The sequence below is a fragment of the Anabrus simplex genome, chromosome 1, assembly GCF_040414725.1.
Source record: "Anabrus simplex isolate iqAnaSimp1 chromosome 1, ASM4041472v1, whole genome shotgun sequence".
Taxonomy (NCBI): Eukaryota; Metazoa; Arthropoda; class Insecta; order Orthoptera; family Tettigoniidae; genus Anabrus; species Anabrus simplex.
In genome coordinates, this window is record NC_090265.1 from 1,725,615,214 (window position 1) to 1,725,633,064 (window position 17,851).

Genomic DNA, 17,851 nt, shown 5'->3' on the forward strand with positions numbered 1-17,851 from the left:
TTTTATAATGGTATCGTATTAGAATTCTGCAGTCTATCAATACGGTTATTAAAGCTTTAATTGTGATGATATTTATTTTCCTATAGCTTGTTTTTACTGGTTCTTATTCCTCTATCATTTTCTTGAGATCGAATTTTGTTGCTGGGTATCTCGTCTTTCTGGTATGTTGTGACATAAGTGATTACATAATGCACTGATCCAGCTGTTCTGTTCTACTTTATCAATCTGTAGATATGCGGTACTGCCGTTGTCTTGCAGGATTCCTCCGCCGATTACTCTTATTTACTCTTCAATTTAAAAAAGAAACTTCTTTCACAAGCCTAGTCTTCTCCTTGCATCAATTTGCCATAGCGATCTGCTTGAGTAGTTCCTTCTCGAATGGAATTATTTTCAGTAATAAATTTTTAACAATATAACATCTTTCTTTCTTTTTCACCGCCTTCTATATTTCATTCCCTTACTTGTACCTGGTAAAATTATCATCTTCTTGATATTTACAATTATGCTAGCATATTATCTCTGATGTTCTCGCGCCATAGCGACCATTTTTGCTCCAGAAATCTTCACTGCTAACAGTGAAATGGCACAATATTATAATATTACATTATAATGTCCAATAACAGACCAACTATATTGGTATGGTAGAAGGATGCTCTTGACTTGACTCATGAATTTTCTGAGCAGCGGAGGGTGATTACTGATAATTAGGGTGAGGATTTCGTCATAAATGCCTATTTTTTATCCTCAATCCAGAATCGTATGCTTGTAAGTCTAAAATCTATTTCATGCATTAGTGCCTATTTTGAAGATATTTGCATGTTAAGTGCCTAAAACAACAAATATTAAGTTTTTAAGTCGTATTTCTCCACCCATCTCTACTTTGTTAGTTTTCTTGACTAGATAGCCACTGAAAGCAGGTATTGTTTGCAGGTAGCTACCAAAGACAGACACTTAAATGGGATTAGAGAGGACAACAGCGTTCTCTCTATCTTCTGATTCTGCTTAGATCAAGGTGACCTTGAAACTGCACCCTGCTGAGGGGGAGGTGGGAGAGAAAGAGAACGCGCACAGGAGGAAGAACTGTTTACACATTAGTTTACTCATTTTGTCTGCAAGTAATTTTGGAATTCCTGGACTCGTAAAAATATTTGTTAAAGCCAGATTGTTAGTGGACCATGTACATTGCTGTTAATGTAGTTGAAGTTGTCAGGGAGGAAATATCAGGCGGTGCTTTCCATTCTCTAAACGAAGTGCAATAATTTCTCGAGCAAATGCTGAAGGACAAATCATGCAGATCTATTCTGTATCGGCAGTGAATCAATGGCGACTCAAATTTCACTGCCGATGGGAAAGTGATATTTTACCAAGCCTGTTCAAAAGAAGTAAGTACAGTGTTTATTAAATGCTTAATACTTTTATTTCCTATACGGCAGGCCTACTAATGTTTTTCACACGATTTCTCAAAGTTAATTTTCTGTTTTGTTTTCTGTCCCTTCAGATAAAATGTGTGAAGAAATACTGCCTGGACCAGCACAAGAACACTGCTACACATATGTTGAAGACAAGAAAACAAGCAACAGGTCTGCAGCCATTTCTCCACCAAATGGAGGACAATTCTCAGAAAACCTTCAATACAGAGCTCTGCCGTGCACTGGTCACAGCGAATATCCTATGGAGGAAGCTGGACAACCAAGAGTTCAGGGGTATCTTGCAAAAACATACAAAGAAAATTATTCCTGACCAGTCGACTCTTAGAAAAAACTATCTGGAGCCATCTTATCAATCTGTAAGTTTAAATATTACTCTAACTCTGGGTGTTCAATAATTTTTTTTTTTTTTCAGGAAAATATATGTGTACAGTATTAGGATTATGACAACTAAGTTTAATAAATACTGGGTTTTAGGTGATACAAAACATAAGGAATGACGTGGGTGATTCCCCCTTTTGGCTCTTAGTAGACAAAACCACAGGCAGCTGTGATCGAATGATTGCCAATGTAGTCATTAGTAAACTGACGTCCAGCAAGCCTGGGAGACCTCACTTAGTCCTTGCAAAGGAAATTGAGGCCACTAATCATGCCACGATAGATCGCATTGTTAGAGACGCTTTGCATAAGTAATTCTTTCACACCCAAATCATTTCAACAAAAAATATAATAAAGTTCTAATTCAAAATTGCGTAATGTATATAAACTGTCATGTATGTTTTATTCAATTTCTCTATTTACTCTTTCAGGAGTTTTGTGGCTGGGAAAGGATAATGACGAGAAACTCCTAATTCTCCTCACTGACAGTGCTACATATATGCTGAAAGCCAGAAAGGCATTACAAGTGTGTTTTCCGAAGATGATGCATGTTACATGCCTGGCTCATGCACATCATACACTTGCAGAGGAAGTGAGAGCCACATTCCCAGAGGTAAATGCAGTTATCTCGAGTGTGAAGAAAGTGTTCCTGAAGGCTCCTTCCTGAATATCAGCCTTTAAGAATGCACTCCCTGACATCCTCTTTCCACCTCAGCCTGTTCTGACCCGTTGGGGCATATGGTTCTGTGCTGCCCTATACTATGCTGAGAATATCAATAAGAGATTGGAGAGGTATGTAGCATTAAAGGTCTTAAAATTACTTTTATGCTTCAGGTTATCAAACCATTTTTCAACAGTTTTCCTAGGAATATTCTTCTTCTTTTATATTTAATGGTTAATCCTAGGTGTATTAATGCAGTTATTTTAGGAGGTGTAACACATATAACATTGTATAAATTAGGTACGTGAAATTTTTTTAAATTCTGCAGGTAGTGGACAGTTTTGATGAAGATGGAGTAAGCATTATAGAAGCTAAGGCTGCACTGGCCAACCGGAAGATTTTCAGTGGTCTCACAAATATTTCTTCAAATTTTGAACAGCTACCTTCCAAAATAAAGCAGCTGGAAGACAGAGAAATTCCTCTTGTGAAGGCCGTAGGGATTGTTCGTGAGGTGGAGGCAACAATGGTTAACCTTAATGGACTGATAGGAGCTAAGATCAGTGCCAAATTTCATAGCATAATGCAGAGGAATCCCAGCTGGAAGGATGCTTTGGCCATCGCTGCTGTTCTCGCAGGGAATGACACAGCACCACCACTACCAGGTTTCATCCCAGCAGAGTTAGCTGCTTTTACATACTGTTCCCTGGCCTCTTGTGAAGTGGAAAGGTCATTTTCACAATTTAAAAATATATTAATTGACAACAGGCAAAGATTTAATGTGCAAAATTTGGAACAATATCTGGTTGTCCACTATAACATGTGCTAATATTTGTTTGAAGTGTCCTGTTCACATAATTATTGTTTGTAAGAGATAATTGTCTTCAATTGTATTAATAGTAATTATAATAAATAATAATAATCATTATTATTACTTTTACCTTTTCATGATTTTGGTGGTCACTTGTTCCTTGGCGTAAACCCTTTAGCTGAGAACGAAGTGGCATGATTCACATATACTGAGTAATTTTAAATGATAAGCAGATGGTATATTCGGGTTGGTTTTTAGTGCCTATTTTTGCCATTTTAGTACATATATTGCGATTTTTAAGTGCATATTTGCCTGCCTATTTTGGGTATTTTTAGTGCCTGTAAATCCTCACCTTACTGATAATCCACCTCAAAGGTTTGCACCTCTGAGCATCCAGAAGATCATATATATTCATTATTGACTGGTACCACTCAGAATTCAGTCTGCAAGGCACTGTGAATTAACTTTTCTCCATGGTCGTGTCTTTCAAATTGGTTTGTGGGCTCATTTATATCTGCACCTCTTATCACTAAATTATTATGATCTAGTCTAACCATCATCACCTTCGTCTCCTCTTGCTCTTCTCGTATTCTCCATAGTCACGTCCATTATTCTCCTTAGTAACCCATCATCCTCAATTCACCTCACATGGCCCCACCACTTGGCCTGGTTCATAGACACATCTTCATTCATCAAGTTCTCTGCTAACTTGATCTTTATCTCCTCATTCTGACTACTTCCCCCCGTTGTTTTCACCAGTTTATACTTGCATTCATTTTTGCTACTATCATTTCTGTTACTTTGCGTTTGTGAATAGGTTATCCTGTGTCCACCTAGATTTCTCTCCTGACAGTGACGTTTGTTGAAAACAGGCAAATGTAAAGACAGTTTTATTTGGGAGCTGACTTCCTTCTTACAAAATACCATTGACCCCAAGGTGTGTGTTCACCACATTGTTATTGCTGCACCTTGGTTAAGTTCACTTAGTACACTTCTCTTTTGGGAGAAAACGCATTCTAAGTACTTGCAAAGAAATTGGAAATTTATTGAACATCTCCCTTGTCAGAACTTCTATAGTAAACTTCTATAATAAAAACAAACCCCACCTCCATCTTTCCAACTCACTACCACTTCCCTTTCCCCACCCTCTTCCCACCAGCCCTGCACTGCCCTTCCCCCTCCGCTCTTCCCATCCTTGCAAACACAGCTGAGCCAACAATATACGTAATCGTATGAACGAGACCGTTAACTTTGAGAAGGCCAGGCCAGATCGAGAAGACAACCACCTTCAGAGAACTGTAAGTTTAACGTTATCTTCACACCCATTTTACACTTTTTACTTATCAGCCCAAGTTTCTCACACAACCTGGATTTTTCCATTACAGATTGGAACTTCATTGACGGTTTCCACTATGTTCACTTACAATTTACCATGCACCGGTTACTTCTCTAACACAGCTTCTCAGTTTTGTCGCTGCCCTTCTGCCCATTTAAAATAAGGCTAACACACCTAGCCAACATTGGAAATAATCTTTGAGAACGGGACCACTAGATTGAGAGAGAAATGCTGCTATTCTAACATTTTTAATTCACCAGTGTTTTTTCCCCATCACTTATCACATACATTTCACCTGGCACATTGTCTCCTCTAAAACTTGGTTTCTCAAGCTTTTTTTACTCCCCTCCTAGCCATTTGTGGGATGGCGTTTCTACAAAGACAGACTGTCAGCCTGATTTTCAACACAGTGATTTTGTCCTGTTTTTTAAAGTGTTATCTGACTAAAACATTTTAGTCTAAGAGGTTCACAACCTCACTATTAGCACTTATTGTTTTGTTTCCATCTGTTATTTTTTATTTTATTCTCATAGGTTTAACACATTTTTTGGTTTCAATTATGTTGTATATTAACCTTTTGTTCACTGAATTTGTCTTAGCGAGTTATTTATTGCTCCACTTAGTGATGTAAATATTCTGTATTGTTATTGTTTTTAGTTTCAGCTGTCTCCTTTGTTTTTCATTTGTCATTCATTATGTTTTTAGCATATTTTTAGCTTATATTATGTAGATTACTTTAGCCCCCCCCCCATTTCACTGAAGATGGCTCAAACGAGTCAGGAAAAAAACGAAAAATATTTTGTATTGAATTAGGAGGATACATTTAATTTTTTGCTTTGTAAAGTGAAAACAGTCAATACGGAATGGTGCTAATATCCTGCAATAGAATTATCCACCTGTTAAAGTACAGTATTTCCTTTTGTCTTCCTACCAACATCACATATGTCTTGGAAATGTTAATTTTCATGTCATGCTTGCTGCATGTCCTTTAAATCCCCAGGATATTTGATTGCATGATTTCAGCACAGTCTGCACATTAAGACCAAGTGTTCGGCATAAGCTAAACAGCTTGATGTGTTTCAATCCATCTAAATCCCTCCCTACTTTTTTTGTACCCTTCAGTAAATGATCCATGTACACAATGAACACTGAAGTCCTTATCTATCTCCTGTATTTATTTTGAACCAAGATTATTATACCATGAACTCTCACAGCAGCCTGATTTTCAACATAAATGCCTTTGATTGCTTTCATTAACCTACCCCTATGCCCATAATCTCCCAGTATGGATAACATCTTTTTTCTTAGTGCTGTGTCTTGTACATCTTTTCTAGATCTACAAAATATGAACATTACTGTCTATCCTCTTGAAATGTTGTTCAAATACTTCCCCTTTGTGCTCAAAAACTGTGGTAGTTTTCATCCAACTTACTCTGTACCTTTGAATGCACCCTCATTTCCAAAATGCCTGAGAACACCTGGGCTTTGTATACTGGTCAGTGAAAATGTCAGAAAAGCTAAAATTAAAAATTAATGTGCCACCAACTAAGATTGCAGCACAATATCCTTACTATATTGGAAAGATCATAATTAAATGTGTCTTGTTGTGGAACTGGCAACCTGCTGTGAAAAAAGCAAATTAGGGCTAACGGACATTGGAATGAAAAATCTCTTATTCTAGAAACAGTGATGGGAGAACAGAAGGTTGCTTTATCCCAGCATTATTAAGAAATTATGTGCAATTAAGTGGAAAGACATCGGTAGCACTCCTACAATAACCTAAAATTCTTAACATTATAATATCAAAATCCTATAATATGATAGATAATGCTACTGGTTTATTTATTATCTGTGATGTTAGTTTTAAAAAATATTCATTGTGATAATTTATTTAGTATTTGGTAACTGAAGACCTTCCAGTTTTGCATTATATAGAGAATTTGTTGAATGCCTGTGTGTGGATGATTTACCTAAGAGTTGCGCTGTTTCCTCCGATGGTTAGATTATTATTATTGCTATTTGGTGTTATGATAGTATACTTGGTCTTTACATAAATAGTTACAAACTCTTTTATGAGTAAGTTTGAGAATGCTCAATTTCCTTTTAATATGCTGCGCGCGCACGCACACACACACACGCACACACACACACACACACACACACACACACACACACACACACACACACACACACACACACACACACACACACACACACACACACACTTGAAGTCTCTTTTTGGCCAATCATCTATTGCAGAACGGATGGTATCAATCGAGAAATCCGCCACTACTGCCACCAAGGAATGCTTCAAATTTTCAAGCAAAGTGTGTCTTTTCTTTGGACCATTCTCTCTAGCACTGACCACAATTTGAAGTCGAGGGGGTAAAGGTCAGGCCTATCAGATGGCCACATAACAGTGGATATGAAGTTTGGTACAGTGTCCTGCAATCACTGTTCAGTCATCCTAACCTTATGAGCTGGCACGGAATCTTGCTGAAAGGTCCAGGGCTCATTGCTCAACATGCTGTTATTCAATTTCTTCATAAGATAGTTCAGAATAATTTCCACATACACTCTGGCACTCGTTTTTAATCCAGAATCATTTCCACATATACTCTGGCATTCGTTTTAACACTCTGGCACTCGTTTTTATTCCAGAATAGTTTCCACATACACTCTGGCACTCATTTTAATTCCAGAATAGTTTTCACATACACTTTGGCACTCGCTTTTAGTCCAGAATAGTTTCCACATACACTCTGGCACTCGTTTTTATGTCTTTACACAAAAATGAATCCTAGTGGTGCCCTCATAGCTCACCCCCACCAAACCATGATTGAGGAGGGGTGATGAGTTCTCCAGACCTTAGAAAGTCTCTCACAAGCTTCCCAAGAACTTGCCGCATATACCCTATCATTCTGGTGGTTTAAGCTCGCCTTAAGTGGTGAAGACTTCCTTGTTGGTAAAGAGAATTTTCCAATCCTCATTATTGGCATACCGCCTCAGGAGCTGCCTTGATTTCAATTTCTTCTGCTGCTTCAGGTGCGGTGTCAGGAAATGTCCGGCACTTTGCTGATGAACTCTAACTCCAAGTACTCTGGATATTGATTGTGATGAAATGTTGAGCGTTATTATCTCTGTTTTCCAGGTGGGATTTTTGTTGGATTCTGGCTGCTACAGTTCTTTCACTTTGAGGACGACCAAGGCTCATATGATCTTTTACACTGTCTGTCTCAGTACTGTACATGTCTGTACATTAGTGTTATTAGCTGCCATCCTCGAGGGCCTGGGTTTGATTCGCAGTACTCCCAGAAATTTAAGAATGGCAGGAGGGTTGGCATGTGGTTGAAATGGTACATGCAGTTCACCTCCATTGGGAGTATGTCTGAAAAGAGCTGTACTATATTAGGATGAAAATACGAGTTTATTTACTTTGTACTGTAAATCGCTGGAATGTCTGATATACAAAGTTCTTGTTGATTTTCAGCTGTTTCTGGGTTTGGAAAATCTCAATTGGTGACTTTTTAAACTTGTGGAAGGCAGTTACAGCTACCCTGTTTCACTTTCACTGTTGAACACACACTGGTTAGGACTAACCTTTGGCGTAAGGGTTGCTTGCTACCTGGAATATCAGTTCTACATTAAAGCCGAAATTTGTGACTATTTATGGCTGAACTATGTATAATGAATTATATTATACTGTTTATCAATAAAACACAACATATTTTTGTGCTTGGAGTGACAAATATATTTTTTTCAATTGCAGCCATGTCATTTATATGATATCTCAAGAAGTGTGGAAGAGTTAGGACTCAACAGCAAATTGCGTTATGTCACTTATACCCTGTAGTTTGTTTACATGCACGTGTATCTTGGTTTGAATATTTTCTTCTTTTTCCTGATTTTTGGCATTTCTCCCTACTGGGATGTTTGTGGCTTATACAAAATTATAACTTATAATAAGGTGGTCTTCACTTGGAATAATTTTTTCTGCTTCACAGAAAATGTTTTCTTTCTTTATACAACTTGGATATAGCTGTTATGTGTTCACATACCTCACTCATGTTACCATCTGGAATATTACTCTTAACCTTGCTTTGACGAAACAGGCCATCATGGTTATTGCCTTAATTTGCTTTACAGCCAGCCTTATCCAGTTCACTGCATTTACAGTAAAACCGATACACCTTGCCAAGTTTTAGGTCCTACTGGCTGTTTCCATATGCCCAATCAAAGATTGCATTAAAAGGCGCTTATAATTTGACTTAACTGTGATAATGATACTCATATCGATCTTCTGTTGTACACTAGGAACTAGGCTAGTTTCACTTGACAGTGTTATCTTGAGGTGTCTGGCGGCATGTTAAAAGAAAAGAGATAACCTGATTTCCTTTGTGTTCATTGTCGCATTGAACCATTTTAACCACTGTTCCATTTCAGCTGTAGTCATCTGAATCTTCTTGCTGTTTCCCCAACTCATGGGAAGGTTTATTAATGTTTAGGTTTTTGAAACACGTTGCATTTTTTGTCTTTCCAATCATGAGATTTTGTTTCCAATTCTGCTACCATATTGCCACACTATAACACTGCAAGTTTTTCTGTAGACATTTTACTGCCAATACTGATATCGAGAACAACAAATTATTTACAATATGTATAAATCAGTATGGTTCATGTTTGTGGGTTACTGTAGTCACGTCCTAGTTCGTGAACCATGGGCAACGGCTGAGTGACCTAGTAAGTGGTCCTGAGAGTCGGGATACCAGTTGCTATGAAATGGGAGTGGGCATCTCGGACATATTCTGAGTCGTGGCCCTCCTTGTGCTCAGGCGGCTAGGACTATACAATTCACCGGTGGTCCATAACCCGTTAGAGGAGAGATCCTCACTTGGACTATGTGCAAGTAGGGCAGCATCCTGCTTCATGAATTTACCGAGCTCAGAACACTTTAACCAAGCCTCGGACCTATGGGAGTAATGGAGTCCCACTCCCATTTGACAGGTGAGGACTCCTTGGAAACAACTTGGCGAACGAAATGGAATTCGATGGGGAGCTATCAATATTAATGGGGCTTATGGAAGAAAGAAGGTAGAACTGGCTGAGTCAGCAAAGAGGATGCATCTGGATGTGCTAGGAGTAAGTGATATTCGGGTAAGGGGAGATAATGAGGAAGAGATAGAATATTATAAAGTGTACTTGACGGGTGTTAGAAAGGGAAGGGCAGAGTCTGGGGTAGGGCTCTTTATCAGGAATACCATTGCACGCAACATAGTTTCTGTTAGGCACGTAAATGAGCGAATGATGTGGGTAGATTTGTCAGTTGCAGGAATTAGGACTAGAATTGTGTCCGTGTATTCACCATGTGAGGGTGCAGATGAGGATGAAGTGGACAAGTTTTATGAAGCATTGAGTGACATCGTGGTCAGGATGAACAGCAAGGATAGAATAGTGCTAATGGGCGATTTCAATGCGAGAGTTGGGAATAGAACTGAAGGACACGACAGGGTGATTGGTAAACGTGTGGAAGATATGGAAGCTAATGGGAATGGGAAGCGTTTGCTGGACTTCTGTGCTAGTATGGGTTTAGCTGTTACGAATACATTCTTCAAGCATAAGGCTATTCACCACTACACATGGGAGGCTAGGGGTACCAGATCCATAATAGACTATATCTTAACAGACTTTGAATTCAGGAAATCTGTTAGGAATGTACGAGTTTTTTGCGGATTTTTCGATGATACAGACCACTATCTGATCTGTAGTGAAATAAGTATCTGTAGGCCTAGGTTAGAGAAAGTGAAATCTGTCTGCAAGCGAATAAGGGTAGAAAATCTCCAGGACGAGGAAATTAGACAGAAGTACATGGATAAGATTAGTGAGAAGTTTCAAACAGTAGATAGTAAGCAGGTTCAGGATATAGAAAGTGAATGGGTGGCATACAGGGATGCTGTAGTAGAAACAGCAAGGGAATGCCTAGGAACAACTGTGTGTAAAGATGGGAAAAGGCGAACATCTTGGTGGAATGATGAAGTGAGAGTAGCTTGTAAACGTAAAAAGAAGGCTTATCAGAAATGGCTACAAACAAGGGCTGAGGCAGACAGGGCTTTGTACGTAGATGAAAGAAACAGAGCGAAACAAATAGTTGTTGAATCCAAAAAGCAGTCATGGGAAGATTTTGGTAATAACCTGGAAAGGCTAGGTCAAGCAGCAGGAAAACTTTTCTGGACAGTAATAAAGAATCTTAGGAAGGGAGGGAAAAAGGAAATGAACAGTGTTTTGAGTAATTCAGGTGAACTCATAATAGATCCCAGGGAATCACTGGAGAGGTGGAGGGAATATTTTGAACATCTTCTCAATGTAAAAGGAAATCATCATGGTGGTGTTGCAAACAGCCAAGCTCATGGGGAGGAGGAAAATGATGTTGGTGAAATTATGCTTGAGGAAGTCGAAAGGATAGTAAATAAACTCCATTGTCATAAGGCAGCAGAAATAGATGAAATTAGACCTGAAATGGTGAAGTATAGTGGGAAGGCAGGGATGAAATGGCTTCATAGAGTAGTAAAATTAGCGTGGAGTGCTGGTAAGGTACCTTCAGATTGGACAAAAGCAGTAATTGCACCTATCTATAAGCAAGGGAACAGGAAGGATTGCAACAACTATCGAGGTATCTCATTGATTAGTATACCAGGCAAAGTATTCACTGGCATCTTGGAAGGGAGGGTGCGATCAGTCGTTGAGAGGATGTTGGATGAAAACCAGTGTGGTTTCAGACCACAGAGAGGCTGTCAGGATCAGATTTTCAGTATGCACCAGTTAATTGAAAAATGCTATGAGAGGAATAGGCAGTTGTGTTTATGTTTCGTAGATCTAGAGAAAGCATATGACAGGGTACCGAGGGAAAAGATGTTTGCCATACTGGGGGACTATGGAATTAAAGGTAGATTATTAAAATCAATCAAAGGCATTTAAGTTGACAATTGGGCTTCAGTGAGAATTGATGGTAGAATGAGTTCTTGGTTCAGGGTACTTACAGGAGTTAAACAAGGCTGTAATCTTTCATCTTTGCTGTTCGTAGTTTACATGGATCATCTGCTGAAAGGTATAAAATGGCAGGGAGGGATTCAGTTAGGTGGAAATGTAGTAAGCAGTTTGGCCTATGCTGACGACTTGGTCTTAATGGCAGACTGTGCCGAAAGCCTGCAGTCTAATATCTTGGAACTTGAAAATAGGTGTAATGAGTATGGTATGAAAATTAGCCTCTTGAAGACTAAATTGATGTCAGTAGGTAAGAAATTGAACAGAATTGAATGTCAGATTGGTGATACAAAGCTAGAACAGGTCGATAATTTCAAGTATTTAGGTTGTGTGTTCTCCCAGGATGGTAATATAGTAAGTGAGATCGAATCAAGGTGTAGTAAAGCTAATGCAGTGAGCTCGCAGTTGTGATCAGCAGTATTCTGTAAGAAGGAAGTCAGCTCCCAGACGAAACTATCTTTACATCGGTCTGTTTTCAGACCAACTTTGCTTTACGGGAGCGAAAGCTGGGTGGACTCAGGATATCTTATTCATAAGTTAGAAGTAACAGACATGAAAGTAGCAAGAATGATTGATGGTACAAACAGGTGGGAGCAATGGCAGGATGGTACTCGGAATGAGGAGATAAAGGCTAATTTAGGAATGAACTCGATGGATGAAGCTGTACGCATAAACCGGCTTCGGTGGTGGGGTCATGTGAGGCGAATGGAGGAGGATAGGTTACCTAGGAGAATAATGGAATCTGTTATGGAGGGTAAGAGAAGTAGAGGGAGACCAAGACGACGATGGTTAGACTCGGTTTCTAACGATTTAAAGATAAGAGGTATAGAACTAAATGAGGCCACAACACTAGTTGCAAATCGAGGATTGTAGCGACGATTAGTAAATTCTCAGAGGCTTGCAGACTGAACGCTGAAAGGCATAACAGTCTATAATGATAATGTATGTATGTATAAAAATCAGTCTGCGGTGATAAGAATCAAGGGCTTTGAAAAAGAAGCAGCAATCCAGAAAGGAGTGGGGCAAGGTTGCATTTTGCCCCATCCCCCCTGCTGTTCAGTGTTTATATAGAACAGGCAGTAAAGGAAATCAAAGAAGAATTTGGGAAGGGAATCACAATACAAGGAGAGGAAATTAAAACCCTGAGATTTGCTGATGATATATTGTTATTTCGTCTGAGACTGCAGAAAATCTGGAGAAATTGTTGAATGATATGAACAAGAGTAAGGAGTACAAGATGAAAATAAATAAATCCAAAACAAAGGTAATGGAGTGCAGTCGTACGAAGTCAGGTGATGCAGGTAATATTAGATTAGGAAATGAAGTCTTAAAAGGATGTAGAGGAATATTGTTACTTGGGTAGTAAAATAACTAATGATGGAAGAAGTAAGGAGGACATAAAATGCAGATTAGCACAAGCAAAGAAGGCCCTTTGTAAGAAAATAAATTTGCTCATTTTGAACATTGATATAGGGATTAGAAAGATGTTTTTGAAGACTTTCATCTGGGGCTTGGCATTGTATGGAAGTGAAGCATGGGCGATAACTAGCTCAGAAAGGAAGAGAATAAAAAGTTTTGAAATGTGGTGTTACAGAAAAATGTTCGAAGGTGAGATGGATAGATTGAATCACAAATGAAAAGATACTGACTCTAATTGGTGAGAGGAGATTGATTTGGCTAAATTTAACGAGAAGAAGAGATAGAATGATAGGACACATCTTATGACACCCAGGACTTGTGGAGTTGATTTTTGAGTGAACTGTGGGTGGTAAGAATGGTAGAGGTACACGGAGGTATGAATATGGCAAGCAGTTGAGAGCATATCTAAGATGTAGCAGTTACGTAGAAATGAAAATGTTAGGACACGATAGGGTGGCACGGAGAGTAGCATCAAACCAGTCTATGGACTGATAACTCAAACAGCGCCCTTTTCTCCTTTAATCATGAATGGTTTTATTGTTCCGGGTAAACCAAGTCCTGACTCATCAGGTTTGGAAATGTTTAAATATTATCATGATGATGATTAATATGATATTAAATCATTAAACTCATCCAATACACTTTCATTAACATCTGCAGAATCTACACAAACATTACTCCACACTATAATGTGTCTAATCATGAAATTCTTCAGCCATCCTGTAGATGCTTTGAACTGATTAATTATTTCCAAGAGACTTGACTACTGCAAGTGCTTCACTATGGAGCAGCCAATTGGATATATGAATGTTTTTCTCTTGTACTGGTGAACAAAACTCACAGAACCTTTTTTATTTGACAATTCCCTTGGAGACAGTCAGTTATTTTATTTTTATATTTCAGTTTGTCTTAAATTTGCATTTTGCTGCACTTGAATCACAGCCTTATTTTTCTCTACTTTCAGAGAATTGAAATTTTTCATTAAACAACATTATCACATGAGATTTAGACATGATTTACACTTGTTCATTATTATTGTTGGTAGATAACAGAAATCAACCGATTCATTGGGGATTAGAAATAATTTTCATTTGAGTTGTAACCCTTGTTTTATATTTTTGTCAATAATATATTCTGAGAAATTCGTTGAAGATTTGGCCTAGATCTGAGGACGTGGCGTCTGTCTTGACTACCTGTTCTTGTGGAAGAGGGGTTAGATGACTTTTCTTATAGAAATCCCTAAGTGTTCTCAGGAAGCAATAGAAGAGCAGTATATTGTACCTTTCGTTCTAGTGTATGAAGCAAAGGGCAATTATCACAGTTGTAAAAAATCCAAACAATACTAATTACAGTCTAGTTTTAGCCGCCAGTCGTTCTGTTATTTGTTCGTAGACCTACTAACTTGCGATTACCGCACTACGAAATCTTATTGGACCTACTCTGCACTTCTGAATGATTGTTTTCATCCAGATTCTCCTTGTGCATTTGTGAATGGCATTTACGGTCCCCCTCTCTCTCTTTCAGCCATAACTTACATTTGAAATTTACGATACCCAGCTGCTGCTGTAAAATATCAGCCAACCGGGCGAGTTGGCCATGCGCGTAGAGGCATGCGGCTGTGAGCTTGCATCCGGAAGATAGAAGGTTCGAATCCCACTATCGGCAGCCCTGAAGATGGTTTTCCATGGTTTCCCATTTTCAAACCAGGCAAATGCTGGGGCTGTACCTTAATTAAGGCCACGGCCGCTTCCTTCCCACTCCTAGCCCTTTCCTGTCCCATCATCGCCGTAAGACCTATCTGTGCCGGTGCAACGTAAAACAACTAGCAAAAAAAAAAAAAAAAAAAAAAAAAAAATCAACTGCAACTGTACGTGCCTGTCTGCGTCTTATTATGACGCTTCAACCATGATCAGAAGTGTCAAAATTCCTTCCTTCAGAAGCTGCATGTGGTGTGCTTCAGCCTCATGCTGTTCGATCAAGTTGCGCATCAGCTTGCTCGCTCCCCTCTCTTTTCCACAAGTCTTTATTGAAATTTAGAGTCTTGCATATCTATGTGTTGAACATATTCATGTATTATCTCATACCGGGTGAGTTGGCCGTGCAGTTAGGGACGCGCAGCTGTGAGCTCGCATCCGAGAGATAGTGGGTTCGAATCCCACTGTCTGCAGCCCTGAAGATGGTTTTCCATGCTTTCCCATTTTCACACCAGGCAAATGCTAGGGCTGTACCTTAATTAAGGCCACGGCCGCTTCCTTCCAATTCCTAGGCCTTGCCCCCTTTCCTGTACCATCGTCGCCATAAGACCTATCTGTGTTGGTGTGACGTAAAGCAAAAAAAAAAAAAAAAAAAAAAAAAAAAAAAATATCTTATCAAATTATCTTGAAAGTGAGTGTCAGCCATTTCCGAATTGTGCAAATAGTGTCAAGACAGTTGGCCTACCAGCATATTGTCGACAAGGATCTCTTGTAGGTTTGCATAGCTGTACTCCAGTAATTGTCTCAGCTTCTCGACCATTCCCTTTATATCTCCTTCTTGTACATGGGACTCTCAGCCAAGAGCCAAGTGGGATGTTAAAATGACATGCTTTTTGTCTTGTATCAAGTGAGCGTGTAACTGTCGTTCAGATTCTGGTTCCTAGTGCTAACCTACCTTCCCTGACCATTTTTCCAAATTCAGTCTCCCAAAACCATTTTTCAGAGGATACTTTTACCACTTTTCCAAAAATATTTTCTCAAACCTGTTTCCCAGATGTAATTTTATCCCCAAAAACCTGGAGTATAGTGCAGAGGTAATGGCAAGGAGCATGGGATAAGATCTAATACATCTTAAATGTGATAATCTCCCAATTTGAAACATAACCAATAGAATACATGGAAACAAATTATGTACTTGTTCATTTACAAGTAATGGCTACAGTAATTTCATGTAGTTTACTCCATCTGACTCTTTAGAAATGACAATAACTTTCAAACAAAATGTGTTTGGTATTTCTCACATTCATCAGATAGGTTTCGGAATTTGAACTCTGGAAAGATTGGTTTTTGGGAAATAGGTTGTGGGACAAAGGATTCGGGCAGGTGCTACTCGGGAGATTAGAGTATTGCAATATTTTTAGGGAATCCTGGGCTACACACCGAGCATGAATATTATTAGTGCTCTCAACATTTTATGTTGTTAGGGGAAAATAAACAGATCTGATGTCACACTGGTGACCATATCTCAAACTATAGTACAAATAATTTCACTGGTGATCATTTATACTTCTACCTGGTGGAGGAATCTGTTTTTAAACTAAAATAAATCATTATCAGGAGTCAAAGCTATATTATTATTATTGTTTGTTTCTGGCACAGTTATGACCTTATAGGAAAACATAAAGAGTATTTTCATTTGCTAGGATCTGTATGACTGTCATCTGGGATCAATTTTCCTCAAGATGGAAGGTGCCATTCATTTTGATAATCGTATCTTTAACTGCTACCTCCATAATACTTCTTCCCAATAGCTTCCGCACACCGGCAGCTCTAACCTTCCCAGCTGGTGGAGTTCACCTCAGGAAACAATAAGAGTCTTTTCTTGTAATTGTTGGAACAGCATGGACAGGGGGAATGGATCAGACGTTGAGGCAATGGCCTTCTGACCCCAACTTGGCAGGTTTGATCCTGGTTCAGTCCGGTGGTATTTGAAGTTGCTCAAATACATCAGTCTTGTATTGGTAGATTTCCTGGCACGTAAAAGGACTCCTGCAGGACAAAATTCCAGCACTTTGACATCTCCAAAAAATGTAAAAGTGGTTAATGGGATGTAAAACCAATAACATTATTATTTATCATTGGAACAGCATGTCCCTTGCCACGGTATGCTTATTCAGTGTCTTTTTATTTTTTCTCATTGAACAAGCTGGCTATGCAATGTAGGCCACATAGCTGTAAGCTTGTGTTCGGGAGATGATGGCTTCAAATTCCACTATTGGCAACCCTGAAGATAGTTTTCTGTGGTTTTCTATTTCACACGAGACAAATAGTTGGGCTGTTCTTTAAGTAAGGCCATGGTAGTAAGGCCACACCTAGCCTTTAGTGGGCCATTAGTGAAAATATGACACTCAGTGTGCCTTTATTAAATAACCAGGATTGAAAGGGTTTTAAATAAGCAACAGTTTTGAGGTAAATGATTTGGTAGGCAATCAATAACTCCAAAACCATTAAACGTACAAAGAGGGTTAAGATGTCTGAGAGTGGAATATTTGACTCTTTAAATCCAGATAATAATTGACTAGATCCTGAAAGGATAACAGGGTAAAATACCAAACCAGACTCCATGGCACAGGAGCTCTGAACGGCCATAGCCTACCAAGCAACCGTTGCTCAGCCTGACTCCCTGTGCATATTACAAGGTGTCATGTGATTGGCACAGGAAATCCTGTCGGCCTGTATTTTTGGATTTCTAGGCCAGGGGCGTCATCTCACCATCAGATCGCTCTTCAGTTCTAAACACAGTCTGAATGGACCTCGAACCTGTCCTGAGTCCACATAAAAATCCCTGACCCGACAAGGAATGGAAACTGAGCTCAACAGGTTAACATAGGGGCCCAAAATATTAACAGTGAAAATTTATTTCTTAATCAGCAATTTAAGCTACTAAATATCACTTCAGACTCCTTATGTAGGATACCATTAGAAAGTTCTCACTGATGGTTACACAGCAGTTGCTCCTTGACTCTTAGAGACAAGGGTTTGCATTGGTCAATAATGAGAAAATTTCTTGCTCGATATCAACTTCTGAAT

The 17,851-nt window shown here is 39.0% G+C and overlaps 1 protein-coding gene across 3 annotated transcripts in view; it reads left to right on the forward strand.

Annotated features, from left to right (window-relative positions):
- The window catches only part of LOC136858724 (THAP domain-containing protein 5), a 74,839-nt gene that overhangs the window by 48,753 nt on the left and 8,235 nt on the right, over positions 1-17,851 (forward strand). The window lies entirely within an intron of this gene.